This window comes from Paroedura picta, chromosome 2, assembly GCF_049243985.1.
Source record: "Paroedura picta isolate Pp20150507F chromosome 2, Ppicta_v3.0, whole genome shotgun sequence".
NCBI classification, from domain to species: domain Eukaryota; kingdom Metazoa; phylum Chordata; class Lepidosauria; order Squamata; family Gekkonidae; genus Paroedura; species Paroedura picta.
In genome coordinates this window covers 166,995,753-167,012,701 of record NC_135370.1, presented here as the reverse complement: position 1 = coordinate 167,012,701, position 16,949 = coordinate 166,995,753, and the positions used below count along the sequence as shown (strand labels likewise).

The 16,949-nt window shown below is 46.0% G+C and overlaps 1 long non-coding RNA gene across 1 annotated transcript; it reads left to right on the top strand.

Annotated features, from left to right (window-relative positions):
• Positions 1-1,852: 1,852 nt before the first annotated feature.
• LOC143828842 (uncharacterized) lies at positions 1,853-15,572 on the top strand. Its single transcript, XR_013227928.1, has 3 exons — positions 1,853-1,973; positions 2,845-2,893; positions 14,843-15,572. It is a non-coding gene; the product is annotated as an uncharacterized LOC143828842 (long non-coding RNA).
• Positions 15,573-16,949: the final 1,377 nt, after the last annotated feature.

Sequence of the window (16,949 nt, the reverse complement as noted above, 5' to 3'; positions counted from 1 at the left end):
CTGGCTGCTTCTTTGCGGAGGCACTCAAAACTGGTGTTTCCTCTGGTGATTACATATGTCAAGCCTCAAAACTGAAAACCAGATATGAGCGGGCTGCAGTTTTTGTCAGTAAATCAGCAGCATAGGATTCTTGTAGTTACACTGACCACGTGAGTTACCCAAACATCTGTTGCAAATCGAAGGGATTAAAATGACAGGCCTGAACGCAGGGACTAAATAAATGATGCACTTTGCTGTTCATGGACGGAACATTTTATATATTGGTGCAAGGGTGTGCTTTGGATATGCACGACAACTTCCTCCCTAGGCTATCGTACAATTTGAGAGCTGTTTCTATGGCATTCATATGATAACCAATCACATTTACAGTCTTTTTGCTTATTCTAAAACTCCGCACTCAGCATTCCAAATTCCTGATTTTACTTATGGGAATTTTGCATATTTTACTTCATTTTGCATAATTTATTTTGTGTTTTCTATTTTGCATCATTTATTTCAGTAAAGAACTTCTTAGAGCAGGGGTAGTTGACCTGTGGTCCTCCAGATGTTCATCGACTACAAGTCCCATGAGCCCCTGCTGGCAAATGCCGGCAGGGGCTCACGGGACTTGTAATCCATGAACATCTGGAGGACCACAGGTCGACTACCCCTGTCTTAGAGACTTGTAGTCCATGAACATCTGGAGGACCACAGGTCGACTACCCCTGTCTTAGAGACTTGTAGTCCATGAACATCTGGAGGACCACAGGTCGACTACCCCTGTCTTAGAGACTTGTAGTCCATGAACATCTGGAGGACCACAGGTCGACTACCCCTGTCTTAGAGAACCAACATTCTGCCCCTGATCAAGTACCTGAGATAGTTCTAAATGGTTTTGTACGTATGATTTCTCATGCTGCTTCCTCATGGTGGTTCCTGCCTTCTTTGACGAGGGGTGGCCAAACTGTGGCTCTCCAGATGTCTGTGGTCTACAGTTCCCATGAGCCCCTGCTTTCAGCCTTCAGCTTCTTGACCTGATTAAGACCTCACTTGGAGCACTGTGTTCAGTTTTGGGCACCACAGCTGAAGAAAGATGTAGAGGAACTGGAGTGTGTCCAGAGGAGGACTATGAAGATGGTGAGGAGTTTGGAGACCAAGTCGTATGAGGAAAGGTTGGGTGAGCTTGGTCTGTATAACCTGGAGAGAAGACAACTAAGAGGTGATATGATAACCATCTTCAAATATTTAAAGGGCTATCAGAGGGGCAGACCAGAACCAATGACTTGAAAATAATTCAAAAGAATTTTTGGCTAAACATTCTGAAGATGTTCGTGACAGTTGGAGCAGGTTTCCTCAGAAGGTGATGGCTTATCCTTATTTGGAAGTTTTAAAGCAGAAGCTAGATAGTCATCTGACAGAAATGTCGATTTTATTAACCTAGGCCTATTGTGAGTGGATGGTCAGGGAGGGATGTGCCAGTGTTAGTCTCTTTTGGCCTTTCCTTGCTTACCCAGGGAATTGCTGATCACCACTGTGGGAGGGTAAGTAAATTTCCTCCAGTCCAGGCTGAATTCTGTAGATTTTTGGTGGAAATGGGCGGAATCACTTGGGCATAAAATGAGGGTCACTATGGATAGGCATTGTGCACGGGGTTGGACTAGATGACCCTGGAAGCCCCAGCCAACTCTATGATTCTATGAGGGCAGTAATCTCCAGAAGCGAAATATTCCTTAGCCAGGAATATTCCTTAGTTGACTTGGCATTCCTTCTCAGTGGTAATGATAGGAAACAAAAACCCTGTGCCCCCACACCTGAACTCTCCCTGTCAGCTAAAACGACTAAACTGAAGGTATTGGACTTTGGTCACATTGGGGGAAGACAAGATTCCCTGAGAAAAACAACAACTCAAGGAAAAGTTGAAAGGCAACAGGAAAAGAGAAAAACCCAATAGGAGATGGACTGACTCAATCAAGGAAGCCACGGCCTCAGCAAGGGTTGGATATTGTTGTTTCTGCTTGCAAGGGGATCTGGGAGGGAAAAGATTAAGAGAATTCTCTCGCTAGGGTACTCTTGGTGGTTGGCCTCAACCTCTTTTGGGTTAGACATGAAGCCTCTTTGTCCCTTGCTCGCCTTCTGTGTTTCTTCTTCTATAGGACATCCCTTTTTTCTTTCTCTTACCTGGGCTTGGAGCCGTAGCAAGTTAACTTTTTTGAAGTTCAGCTGTTTACAATTAGTGAAAGGTACCTACATGAATATGAGCCTCTTGTGGCGCAGAGTGGTAAGGCAGCCATCTGAAAGCTTTGCCCATGAGGCTGGGAGTTCAATCCCAGCAGCCGGCTCAAGGTTGACTCAGCCTTCCATCCTTCCGAGGTCGGTAAAATGAGTACCCAGCTTGCTTGCTGGGGGGTAAAACGGTAATGACTGGGGAAGGCACTGGCAAACCACCCCGTATTGAGTCTGCCATGAAAACGCTGGAGGGCGTCACCCCAAGGGTCAGACATGACCCGGTGCTTGCACAGGGGATACCTTTACCTACATGAATATACCATGTAAGATGTGCTTCTATTCTTGTAAGTAAAATGTCTTTCTCTTGTTACCATTGGAGTTGGATTACCTTTGTAATTTGTTTGAACTGCATTTCCCCATTAACTGGAAAACATGGAAAATCAGGGATATTGTAACGCTTCTGTGCTTCCAAGAAAAATGAATTTTTAAAAACATTTAACCCAGTAGCTTTGGAGGTCACTTATTCATAGGGTCAACATAGTTTGGAAGTATACAAACACACTTTATGCCAAATTTCTGCCTACTCCTTCTGTCTACTTGTAACAGAATTGTATTCTATTATTCTTTCATTTCCATCAGACTCCACCCTGGTGTGAGAAGGCGCATGGGAGATTAACATCATTCAAAGGTATTCATTTGAAACTAAATGCTGTTTTGGAGGATTAGGTGCTATCAGAAATAATGGAACGAGAAATGGAAAGGGGATTTCCAAAATCCTTTATTTTAAAGACTTCTTTCCTCCCAACAAGATGTCTGCAAAAGGGACCCAAAACACTCATTAAAACCCACCACAAAGGGAAGGCTTTTTAAACAAAGTTTTCCTTCTGTCAGTCTGTGGCAGAGATCTGCCCCCAACAGGAATCTATTAAGGGCTAGCAGATTTATTGAATCATAATCTTTTATGTGCTGGAGCCCACTTCAATTGATGTTTGCACTGGATTCTCAGTCAGCAGAAATATTCTCCCCTGCTGCGTATATATTTTGCTGACCAAGGGTCCGTTTCATGCATCTGACGAAGCAGGCTTGGGCTTGCAAAAGTTTATGCTTCAATAAATATATAATTTTAGACGCTCTTTGCTGAAAAATGGAAGATGATGTTGTTTTTTACAGACTAGACAAGCTTGGCCAGACGATTCAAAAAGGTTTCCAGGACAACAATATAGCAATGCCTCTTTGGACATTGTGATGAATGCAGCCTGGTCCTGGTCCTGAGCAGGGGGTTAAACAATAAAATAAATAAATATTTATTTGTATCATCATCCTTCCTATATAACTCAGGGCCAGTGACAACATGGTTAAAACAATCAGTTCAAAACAGACAATCACACCGCCAACTAAGTAAATAATTCTCTATCTTTGGAAATATTTAAACAGAGGCTAGATAGACATCTGACGGAGAGGCTGATTCTGTGAAGGCTCAAGGGGGGGGGCAGGTGACAGTGGATGAGCGATTGGGATGTGAGTGTCCTGCATAGTGCAGGAGGTTGGACTAGATGACCCATGAGGTCCCTTACAGCTCTATGATTATATGATTCTATGATTCTAGGCAGACAGGGGAGGTTCAAAATTTTTCAAGCGGATGTTCCCCCAGCATTTCCTGATGTCTTTCTCGGCCCTGACCATAGGCCTGGCAGAACAGGTCTGTCTTACAGGACAGGTTCCTGTCTTACAGGAATTGGTTAAGGTTCTTCAGAGCCTTGATCTCTCTCAGCAGAGTGTTCCACCATGCTGAGGCCAGGGCCGCAAAAGCCCTGGCCCTGGTTGAGGCCAAATTCACCTCCTTTGGGCCGAGGATCCTAAGCAGGTGTTGGTCTGATGATCTTAATGTACTTTGGGGGGTGTGAGGAAAAAGGCATTCCTGTAGATATGCCAGTATCAAACCGTTTAGGGCTTTAAAGATTACTACCAAAATCTTAAATCTGATCCGATCACCAATCTGGAACCAATGAAGCTGGGAGAGAACTGGGTCGAGTGTGCACTTTGCTTTTTATCTCTCCCAGCCCGAATAAACCACTCCCCTTTGCACTGTATTTGATTTCCATTTTGACTTTGGGCCTTTTAAATTTCCCCTCTGCAACATCCGTGATTGATCCACAGTGACCCTACCTTTTCCCCATGATATCCAGGAGCGGATATAAGTTGCTATATTTGAAAAACAGGCTTTGAAAGCCCACAGTATAAATGTAGATCTTCTTAATTTTGCTGGATTAACTTCCTGCCCCATGCCTCCAATGCTGACGTAGTCTTCCCTGATTGGCCAGGGCATCGGTTCAAAGACTTCCTGGTTCCTGGTTGCAGGACTTCCCTCCCAAGACTGATTTTTGCCTCCATTTTGGGCTCTTTTAAAGTGACTGTACTCCAGAAGCCCACATTTTTCTCAGCAGAGATTTGCCTCATTCTCTCTGAGGCTGCCACCCCTCCCCTCTCCCCTTGTTCAGGAACAGATCACTAAGTGACATAGTACCATAAGAGGTACGGCGGATGCAGTTTCTCGAGGAGACATGTTCTTATGTGAGGCAGCCGCCAACAGCTGACTGCCTCTGCTAGGCTCCTTTGCTGGAGTGTCCCAGGAAGGTTCTCTGGGTTGTCTTTTAGAAGAAGAAAAAGAGCTGGGTTTTTTATACCTCACTTCCCACCACCTGAAAGAGTTCCAAAGCAGCTTATAAACACCTTTCTCTTAATCTCCCCACTCCAGACACCCTGTGAAATAGGTGGGGCTGAGAGCGAATCAATCAATCAATCAATCAATCAATCAATCAATCAATCAATCAATCAATCAATCAATCAATCAATCAATCAATCAATCAATCAATCAATCAATCAATCAATCAATCGATATTTATTTATGGTGAATTGCTTTGTGGGGACAGCCCTAAGAGGATTGTGACTAGCCCAAGGTCTCCCAGCAGGCTACAAGTGGAGGAGTGAGGAATCAAACCCAGTTCTCCAGATTAGAGCCCACCTCTCTTTAACCAGTATACCATGCTGACTCACCATGCCGCTCTTGGGCGCTTTGGTGTCCGAAACGGCCGTTCGTGCCCAAAGCAGCCAGGGCCGCGGCGCAGGGGGGAGGGCCGCTGACTGCGCCTCCCCTCCCCCCATGTCGCGGCACTGGCTGCTTCAGGCACAACCCTAGGTCCCCCCCACCCCCCATAGCAGCAGCACCTCTTTTCGGTCTGGCTGGATTTATTTCAGTCTAGCATACTTAAGAGAAATTCTCTTAATCCCTTTTTATGTGGTTTCTCCCAACAATCCAGCAACCCAGCTCTTTGGCACTCTCTTTTTTTTTTAGGTATGTAAAGTCACTTTCTTATTTTGTTTTGATCAGTGAGAAATCTAAATAAAGGAGGGGCAGGAAGTTTTGCAAAATTTCAGAATTTTACTCTGCAGATGCTCAGAGGGAAACTCTCTCTTCCCAAACCTCCCTGCCCTCCTCCTACAGCACCACCTTGTGGTTTATAACGCAAGACAACAGCATGGGCTGGAGTTGCAAAAGGGCACCTTGGTTTCTCTTCAAAGAGAAATCAAAAAGAAAGGAAAGAGAAATTCCTCTTTTAAAAGACAGAGAGAGAAAAAAAGAAAGAAATGGCTATATTTTTTAAAAGGTGAACTTTGGAATAAGAAACTCCCCCCACCCTCTCCATGCTATCCAACTGCTTCTCAGCCCCTCTCCCCCAAATTTTATTTTAAAATTTTTACTTAGAACAAAGAATGCCTTAGTGATAAAGCTTGATAGGAAACAGCTTTATACCCTAGGTGGCTGTCATGTAGGTATTAAGCATACTTGGAGTACTTGCAGACTGACTTAAAAACACAGGCAGGATGAAATTATGGGATATGAAATATATAAGAAACTGGCATGCTAACAATCATTTCTGAAGCAAGAAACTTGTGCTCTGTGTCAAACACACTAATTTGTAAGGCCATGGCAACAAAGAGAAGGGCTTCAAAGGAATTATATAACCAGCCCAGACTCCTCTGATACATCTTAAAAATAGCTCACCCAAATGAGGTATTGTGAGATGAATCTGCACAAAGCAGGGAGAAATTGACTGCGCTAAGACCAGCAAAGCAGTGCTTGGTTGCCTATATTTTAATATGTATATGCTGGACCGGTAGTGCTTCTAATTGCAACAGAAAAAAACACAATCCTGGATGGTCTCATTATGTGCAGTTGGGTTCACAGAAAACTTAGCTTGTCTGCTAAGGCAAAGGAAGTCTGAGACATTACCGACTCCACAAAATTAACTTCCCTTTCTGCCCAACCTTGCCTTCCATCTGATTACAGGATCACCAATGTCCAGTTGGCCAGCAGAGTTGGGTCTGGGTATCCTACCCTTGCATGATCTTCCGTTTACTAAAGCTCTGTAAGAATGAGCACCACATGGTGCAAGCAGAGAAGAGTTGTATTGCTGGAGTGGCTGAGGAGCCAATTCTACTAGTAAGAATTAAACAATTTTTGTTTGCATTTAATAATACAGCCAGCTTGGTGTGTTGGTTAGGAGTGTGGACTTCTAATCTGGCGAGCCAGGCTTGATTCCCTGCTCCTCCTCCACATGCAGTCACTTGGGCTCGCCATGGCACTTATAAAGCTGTTCTGACTGAGCAGCAATATCAGGGCTCTCTCAGCCTCACCCACCCCACAGGGTGTCTGTTGTGGGGAGAGGAAAGGGAAGGCAACTGTAAGCCACTTTGAGCCTCCTTCGGGTAGGGGAAAGCGGCATATAAGAACCAACTCTTCTTCTTCAGTAATATCAGGGCTCTCTCAGCCTCACCTCCCTCACAGGACGTCTGTTGTGGGGAGAGGAAAGGGAAGGCCACTGTAAGCCACTTTGAGACTCCTGGTAGAGAAAAGCAGTATATAATTTCTTCTTCTTCTTCTTCTTCTTCTTCTTCTTCTTCTTCTTCTTCTTCTTCTTCTTCTTCTTCTTCTTCTTCTTCTTCTGACTAGGGATGGGATGACCAAGCATGAAAGCTTGCTAAGTGCCCTTGGATGAGTCACTCTCTCCTAGACTGTTTCCGCACTGGGAACTTCACTGCCCCAGCTTCTGTGCAAGAGCACAAATCCTGGGCAGATGAGGCGCACCAGGCCAAATGCTCCCCCGTGTGGGTGCAGAAAGAAGTGGGGCAACCTGCCATGACTAAAACTCTAGCCTGCAGCTCGGCATGAAACCTCCAGCGCATAAACAGTCCTAGTGACACCGTCCCCATAGGTTAGTTGCTGCGAGCATAAAAAGAAGGTGGGGAGAAAGCCACACCCCAATACATGGCACTACTGTCTGCTGAGTGAGAGCACAGGTCTGTTAAGGTTGGTGTTGTCTACTCTGACCGACAACAGCCCTCCAAGGTTTTGGGCAGGGGTCTTGATCGTCATCTACAAAGTTATCCTTTTGACTGGAAATGCTGCGGGTTGAACCTTGGATGTTCTGCACGCATTGCAGATGCCAGCTCAGTGTAGTGGTCAAAAGTGGTGGCTTTTAATCTCCTCCATATGCAGCTGACCTTGCACTTGTCACAGCACTGATAGTGCTGTTCTCACACAGCAGTCTTGTCAGAACTCTCTCAGCCCTACCTACCTCACAGGGTGTCTTTTGTGGGGAGAGGAAGGGAAAGCAATTGTAAGCCTCTTTGAGACTCCTTCAGGCAGTGAAAAGTGGGGTATAAAAACCAACTTTTCTTCTTCTTCTGGGTGTAAACTGCACGGAGCTTTTATTCCAATCCCAGGTCAATTCAGTCCCTGTTGTCTACACAGAATGCGATTTCCATTTTGATTTTGGATGATTTAAATTATCCTTCTGCAACAAGCAGGATTGATCTGGAGTGACCCTACCTTTATTGTGCAATATTTTAGAGTGCTTTTAAACTTCAATATTTTAAGATTCGGATTGAGAAAGCAGGCTGTTTTGAACCTGGGCTCTGCTCCGGTAGAGAACCCCTGATTGGCCAAAGCTCCTCATGTGACAAGCTTGCCTTAAAGGAGAAGCCCCTAATGTCTTGGATTTTTTTCTCCCTCCTCTGCTGTTTTCCAGTTCTCTCCCCCACCCTTCAAGAAAATAAAGAAAGAGGCTGTGCTTGGCTCCCCCTTCTTCTGAACTACCCTAACCACATGCAGAACACGTTTCAGTGTCAATGGGGAGGGGGGGGGAGAGGAAGACCCGAGTTCAAATCAATCTGAATTCAACAGGATTGACAATGGAATAAACAAAGTAAGTGCAGACTCTGTCCTAGTCACAGTCCTGCTAGAGCTGTTCTCACAGAGCAATTCTCTCAGAGCTCTCTCAGACCCATCTGCCTCACAGGTTGCCTGTTGTGGGGAGAGGAAGGGAAGGAGATTGTAAGCCACTTTGAGACTCATTTGGGTAGTGAAAAGTGTCAGGATCATTGGAATCTCTGCCATAAATTAGCCTGGGTTCCTCCATGACAGTTATATTGCTTGGCGCCTGGTAGTTTCAGGTCCTGTATTCATGCTTGTTAGTTAAAGTGAAATATATGTTGTGGTAACTCCTATCTTTTGTTGAGGCCTCTCGGCTGGGCCCAGTTTCGTTATCACCCAGCCAAAGCCATGAGAATGTATCGCTGTTTTAATTGCCTGTGTCTCTTCCCTCCTGCCCCCCTCCCTTGGGAACTTTCAAGTTTTGGGCGGGAGAAATGTATTGATAAGAAGAAGCAAATCTGTCCTCTAGTCAGATTTGTCTTCGCCAGTCTTGAGTTTGCAGTACTTCTCAATAAAAGCTTTCTTTAATTAAGAAGCTAGTTGTGAGTCCTTTCAACGCTTGACAAAAAGCAAGGTCTAAAAACCAACTCTTCTTCTTCAAGTCAAAGCCTCAGTCCTTAATGCGAAGTGGTGGTTCTTGGGAAGTGGCTGAAGACATCAGGGGAGAGTTTAAAAGAACGCTTATGAGGCAGGAGACAAGAATCAGAGTGAAGCAGAATAGAGAGAGCAAGACCAGAGAGAAATGCTGCTCATATAAAAGACACTTCAGAGCTGAATAAAAACAGAGTGCTTGCACTCGAAAGCTCACGCCCTGAATTTGTTGCTCTTAAAGGTGCTACTGGACTCTGGTTTTATTGTGCTGCTTCAGGCCAACATGGCTACTCATTTGAATCTATCACTTCAGAGCTGTTTGAAATAACCCGCCAAATCTTGGCTAGATGGATTTTCATTTGGATAATAGCTACCTGGCGGTGCCTTCAGATATTGTGGAACAGAATGACCTGCCTGCTAACTTCATTGCATGCGGATGATGGAAGGGTTAAAAAGAACATTTTTGCTGCTATTAAAAACATTATTTTGAAAAATAATTCTGGCACTTTCTTGTTGCAGGGTTTGAGAAGACAGCTGTGTTTGCTCACACTTGTCTCTCCTAAAATCCGTATTTCAGCACTAAAATCTATTTTTTTTCCCGCCAACAGCTTGAGCTTGGTTCCCACGGGAGACAGAAGATCCATGGGCTGATTGCCTCAGATTACAAGGAGAAGCCCACATTTCTTAAAAACCAGGTAGGGGCTGAAATTTCAAACAGAAGAAGAGTTGGTTCCTATATGCCGCTTTTCTCTACCCGAAGGAGGCTCAAAGCAGCTTATAGTCACCTTCCCTTTCCTCTCCCCACAACAGAAACCCTATGGGGTAGGTGAGGCCTAGAGAGCCCTGATATTCTTGCTCGGTCAGAGCAGTTTTATGCCCAAGATCAGCGGTCCCAACCTTTCTGAGGTCAGGGACCGCCACCGGGGGTGAGGGGAGAACTGATGGCCCGGATGCCGCACAAACGCACACGCACAGTTGTTGTGCATGCACGTTTTTGCCACCAGGTGGCGCTAACACGCATGCACGGCAACTGCGTGCATGCGCATTTTTGCCACCAGGGGCGCTAATGCACATGCGCGGCAACTGCGCGCATGTGCGTTTGGGTCACCGGCGTGCCGGCGGCTGCGCCTGCCTCTTCCCTTCCTTCTCGCTGGGGGGGGGGGAGGCAGGCGTGGCTGTCGGTGGTCCAGTACCATGGCCTTAGCGGCCCGTTACCGGGCTGCGGACCGGGGGTTGATGACCCCCGCCCAAGGTCACCCAGCTGGCTGCATGTGGGGGAGCGCAGATTCAATCCCGGCTCACCAGATTAGAACTAGAAGTTTGCACTCCTAACCACTACACCAAGCTGGGATATATAGTGCCTGAGAAATACGTTTCAGTGGTTTTCTGATCTGCTTTCTCTTTTTACACTTTTATATATGCCTTTTATCATAGATTCAAATAGGTAGCCGTATTGGTCTGAGGAAGAGTGCTTGCACTCGAAAGCTCACGCCTTGAAGAAATCTTTGTTGGTCTTAAAGGTGCTATTGGACTCTGGTTTTATTGTGCCTTTTATCATGTTTTACGATTTTAAGGTTGTCAGAAGAGGGCCCATAGTGAGATGTGTGTTTCGAAATCAGAATGCAGCAGTGCAGGTCCTCACAAGAACACCTTGTAGGGTCCATATGTGGCCTGTTCTTAGGCAACTGCACCGGCTCCCAGTTGACTTCTGGAACAAGTTCTGGAACAAGTTCTTGGCTTTGACCTTCAAGGCCATATGCAATCTGGGCCTTGTGTCTCCGACGGACCGCCTAACTGACTGTACCCCTTGAAGAACACTTTGTTTGGCCAATTCAAACCAGCTGGTGATCCCTAGCCCTAGAGAAGTACATCTAGTCTTGACCAGGGCCAGGGCCTTTTCTGTCCTGGCCCCTGCCTGGTGGAATGAGGTCCTGAAAGAGGACCTTTTAGGAACCTCCCTAGTTCTGTAGAGCCTGCAAAACGGAGCTCTTCTGCCAGGCTTTTGGTTGGGGGTCAGCAAATGACTAATGCCACGACCTAAATGGGCCCTCCCTAAAAACAGCCCACCCCTGTAGGATGGGAGGGGGTACAGAAATCAAGATATGTACCTGATGTGGGTTCGATGTAATTGTAACTGTTTTAAAATGTTTTAGGTATTTAGACTATTATGTGTTTAAATTTTTTAAACCACCCGAGCAAGTAAATACCGGGAGTGGCAGTATAGAAATGTATTTATAAATAAATAAAAAATTTTAAAACTCCATAAATGTGGCTTTGAAGAAGAAGAAGAAGAAGAAGAAGAAGAAGAAGAAGAAGAAGAAGAAGAAGAGTTGGTTCTTATATGCCGCTTTTCCCTACCCCAAGAAGGCTCAAAGCGGCTTACAGTCACCTTCCCATTCCTCTCCCCACAACAGACACCCTGTGAGGTGGTTGAGGCTGAGAGAGCTCTGATATCACTGCTTGGTCAGAACAGTTTTATCAGTACTGTGGCGAGCCCAAGGTCACCCAGCTGGCTGCATGTGGGGGAGTGCAGAATCGAACCTGGCATTCCAGATTAGAAGTCCGCACTCCTAACCACTACACCAAACTGGCTTTCTTTGCTGGATTGTATCAAAATGGACTATCAGGTTCAGGTGAAGGGAAGATTAGATTTGTTGGGGTGGAGCCTAGGGAAGGTGGGGTTTGGGAAAGGGAGGGATATCAGCAGGGTATAATTCCATTGAGTCCACCCTTAGAATCATATAATCATAGAATAACAGAAGGGACCTCCTGGGTCATCTAGTCCAGCCCCCTGCACTGTGCAGGGCACTCAGAAACCTACTGCTCATCCACTGCAACCTGCCACCCCCTTGAACCTTCGCAGAATCAGCTTCTCCATCAGATGGCTATCCAGCCTGTTTAAAAGTCTCCAGAGAAGGAAGCCTGTTCCACTGAGAAACCGCTCTAACTGTCAGGAACTTCTTCCGGATGTTTAGATGGAATTTCTTTTGAATTAATTTCATCCCATTGGTTCTGGTCCATCCCTCTGGGGCAAAAGGGACAGACCAGAACTAATGAGATGAATTTAATTCAAAAGAAATTCCTTGAAAGCAGTCATTTGTTCCAGAGGTCAATTGAAGGTTCATTTGTAATAGTGGGAGATCTCCAGGAGCTACTGCAGGTTGGCAACCTTAGGTCTGAGTCAGTATATGGCAGCTTCATGTGATCATAAATGTGGGCTCCAGGTTTTGAGGGGATCACATCTCTCACTTCAAGAAGGACGTAGATAAAATTGAAAGGGTACAGAGGAGAGCGACGAAGATGATCTGGGGCCAAGGGACCAAGCCCTATGAAGATAGGTTGAGGGACTTGGGAATGTTCAGCCTGGAGAAAAGGAGAGGGGACATGATAGCCCTCTTTAAGTATCTGAAAGGTTGTCATTTGGAGGAGGGCAAGATGCTGTTCCCACTGGCTGCAGAGGAAAGGACACGCAGTAATGGGTTTAAACTACAAGTACAACGATATAGGCTAGATGTCAGGAAAAATTTTTCACAGTCAGAGTAGTTCAGCAGTGGAATAGGCTGCCTAAGGAGGTGGTGAGCTACCCCTCACTGGCAGTCTTCAAGCAAAGGTTGGATACACACTTTTCTTGGATGCTTTAGGATGGTTAGGGCTGATCCTGCGTTGAGCAGGGGGTTGGACTAGATGGCCTGTATGGCTCCTTCCAACTCTATGATTCTATGATTCAGTGGGCCAGGGTCAGGAGGGGGCCTGAACGACAATGGCATTATGCATAAGCGGGGATTAGCCCTGCTGGAATGCAGGTGCCTGCCTGCCTTTCCTGGCCCATGCATATTGGGTTGGTGATCACCAACTTGCACTTAAGAGGCGATGGATGTTTCTTGTTGTTTGTTCCCATAAACTGATATTTAGAGGCATGCTGCCTCTTTAGGAACTTCCACTTACTTCTGATAGCAAATGGCCACTGAAAGCCCTACTTGTTAGGCATTTGTCTAATCCTCTTTGAACATTATCTAAGATAGTGGCCACAAATACATAAGGGTTTTAAAAGTTCCCTTTGTAGACTTTCTGTATCAAAGCTATGGAGAGTGGGATGTGATTTTTGGCCTTAGACCCCTTAATGGGGAAAGAAAGGGATATTTGTGCACAAAAAGAGAGATCAATTTACAATTACATGCTCATCTTTGTGGATGTTTTCACACCTCTCAGAAAGTCAGGGGTGAGCATCTGCTGCATTTCCAAGGCTTGGATTACTCATGCATTCACATGACAAATCCCAGAAAGAGTCAGTTGATGTAGCGAGACAATGTGCACTAGTTTTATGCAGTGGTTAATGGGTAAAGGTTGATGTGCAGATATTCCCCAATAAATATAGGGGCACATAGTGGTTACATGCCAGGGAGCTGCAACTTATTAATTTCTTCTGTTACCCAAGGTGCTTGAGTTATGGAAGAGAAGCTAATGAAAATCAAAAGGCCCATCTCTTGACTCCCCTCCATTACAGCCCCCTTCATTGTCTCCCTGAAACTAGATGCACAGCTCTTTTCCACCAGGTTTAAAAAAATATTTTTGAGCAGACCAGAATTTCTGCAGTCCTGAGCAGCATGTGGATCAAAAAATCAACATAATGGGGCCATGTAAAAAGAGGGGAGATATTTCTTCAGAAAAAAAGAAAGAAAAAGTATTTGAAGAAGAATTTGGAAAATCTCAAGTTAAAGAAAAAAAAGATGAAGATAAGCCTGTCGTACTTCATGAGATCTCTTCTGCCACATTTGATGTTATCTATCAACCACAGTAAACAATGCTAAAGTTTATATGAATCAGAAAAGTTTACAGAGGTAGTAGGAGAAGGAGAAGAACGCAGAAACAAATGTGTGTGAGAAAGTGGCAGTGATTGCAAGAGAGGAGGTGGCTGTAGGGGAGAAAGAAAAGAGAGCCATGGGGTGGAGATGAAAAGACATACAGAAGGAAGAGATGTTGGTGTCTCAGGAGGCAGCAAGAGGCTGGGGGAGGGCAGAAGAAGATGCGGCTGTGAAACAGGGGAAGAAGGGGCCTGCAGATTGCTACAGTCTTGAAAACTCCGGCAGCCTCACGTGGACAATCAGCATCGCTTCCGGTCCCATTTGAAGTAGGACAGTAACCTCTTTGGCCAAAGCCAGTGAAGAGTCAGGACTGTCCAAGGAGAAGGGGAAAATGTCTGCTGTAGTAGTCATTTGGAAGATTGTGTCCAGTTCTGGGCACCGCAGTTCAAGAAGGATATTGACAGGTTGGAACATTTATTTATTTAATTTATACACCGCCCTCCCCAGAGGCTCAGAGAAGGGTGACTAGGATGGCCGAGGAATCCCTGCCTTACGAGGAGAGGTTGAGAGAGCTGGGTATGTGTAGCTCTGAGAAGAGGAGGGCAAGAAGTGATAGGATAGCTGTGTTTATAACTCCATAAAAGGAAGACATGTTGAGGAGGAGGCCAACTTGTTTACTGGAGCTTTAGAGACAAGGACTAGGAGGTTTCATATTACAGGAAAAGGGGTTTCACTTAAATATTATAAAGCCTTTTATGATGCCGAGGCCTGTTCGTAACAGAATAGGCTGCCTCAGAGGGGGATGGAGTCTCCTTTGTTGGAAGTTTTAAGGAAGAGATTAGATGAGCACCTGTCAATGGTGTGTGATTTTTAAGTTCCTTAGGTGGCGTGGGCGGGCTGGACTGGATGACCTTTTGTGGTCTCTTGCAGCTTTGTGTGATTCTGATTCATTCCTGCTCTGTGTCTCCAGTACTAGGGGTGAGTGAGGTCAGCATTGCCCGGGAAATGGAAGACCATCTGTGATGTGAGACATCGGTTCTGGCAGCCCCTACTTTGAGAAACAAACCACAAGCCCTCCGTGTCTACAGTTAGAACATCTTGATCCTAAATACGTTTACTCACTTGAAAGCAAGTCGCTTTGAAGTGAAGGGGGCTTACTTCCAAGTAAATGTACTTAAAATTGGGATGCCAATCTTCTGGTTGGAAAGCAATGTTTGCAGGACACTTCATGGCCCCTGGCAAATAGCACCTACAGGACACCCCAAGCAGTCAGCTATGTGCAACGCAGCAATCACACAGGCCCATAAATTAGCCTTTTCAAATGTTGTAGGGTGGGCACTTTGATGACATTCCATGTTAGCCTAATGGATTGTGGGTTACGGTGGCTTTTGGCATATGCTGGTAATAAGTGTCTCCTACAGTTTTCCGTAGCAGTGGGGGCACCTATTAGCATATCCATTCATACATCACTGACTGGTGTTTCCTAAAATTCTTTCTGGAGGTCATCTCAATCCTGGCATGGGCGCTCTAAAACAGGACCTGAGAAACCTAAATGCCAATAGTACTGACTAATGAGAACCACAATGTAAACTGTGGTTGAGTGGAGTAAGAGAACTGCAGAGAACAGCCGCTGTTGACACACCCTTCTTGTCTCTGGCGGAACAGTGTGTTTGTGATGGATTAAATACAAGAGCAGCTAAGCTGTGTTTGATTTGCCACTGTTTTGTGTCCCTCTTCCTCTAATGAGTCCAGGGGAAAAGCTGTGGGTTTTCTCCGTTCAACGACGACAGCAAGCTCGTGAAGTAGATTAGGTGGAGAGAAGGTGTCTTGGCCAGGACCACCTAAAGTGGCTCTAGGGCTGAACAGGGACTAGAGCCAAGATCTCTCCTGTCCAAGTCTAACACCCTTTCCGACACACCACACGCTGGGTCTTAACAGAACGCTGGAGAAGGCCTACAGCCCAGTACTTATACTGTTAGTGACGGCCACTAAAAGAGATGGCTTTCAAAGGGGATGAGACAGATTCATGGAGAATAGATGCACCAGTGTCTGCTAGCCAAGATCAATAAAAGGAATCTCAATATCTACAGTCAGTAAAACTCTGCTAGGAAGCAACATCAGTGGTAGGACTTGGCCTTGGCTCTTGGACCGTTTCTGCACCGGAGGTTTCGTGCTAGGCTGCAGGCTGGAGTTTGAGCAGGGGCTGGTTGCTCCGCATATGCCTGCCTGTGCACAAGGGGAGCATTTGGCCTGATGCATCTCATCTGCCCTGGAGCGACTAGGTCAGGGCCCCCTCCCTCACTTGCAAACACAGAGAGACATACTTTCCTCCCCACATTTCCCTCCTTACCTGTTGGTTTCCCAGCTCCTCCTTGCTTCCTCTCCCCTCCCTCACTTGCTAACACACACAGACAGAAAATCCCTCCCCTTCCCCCCATTTCCCCCTTTACCTATTGGTTTCCCAACTTCCCTCCCTCCAAGCAAGCGAGCAAAAGTGCTTGTGCGCCCATGTGCACTTGCACATACACAGTTCCTTCCCCCTTCCTTCTTACTTGTTCTTTCGCCATTGCCTTGAACCCCATGGGTAGCTCAGTGGCTGCCTAGGCTCCTGGGCCTGGTGTGGCCTCTGCGAAAGCCTTGTGGGCAGAGCAACCACTGCCTTGGACCCTGTGGGTCATGCAGCAGCTGCTTAGGCCCCAGGGGCTGGTGTGGCTGCTGGTTGAGCACTCTTCATCTTCTGGCACAACTTGTGGGTGGGATGACGGACATCATGTCTGTCTACATTTCCATTTGATGGGGCGCACCAGAAGATGTGTCCCACATCAAAAATGTATTCATTGTCTGAGATGTATTCATAACCCTTCACAGCCATTTCAGAGAACAGAGAAAGAATCTGTAACCTATAGGGAGGGACCCTGGCTCAGTGGCAGAGAATCAGCTTGGCATGTAGAAGGTCCCAGGTTGAACCCTTGGTAACTCCAGTTAAAGGATCTTGCAAGAGGTTATGTGGAAGACCTTGGTCGGAGATGCTGGAGAGCCACGGAAAGTCTAAGAAGACATTATTGGTTTGGGTAGAC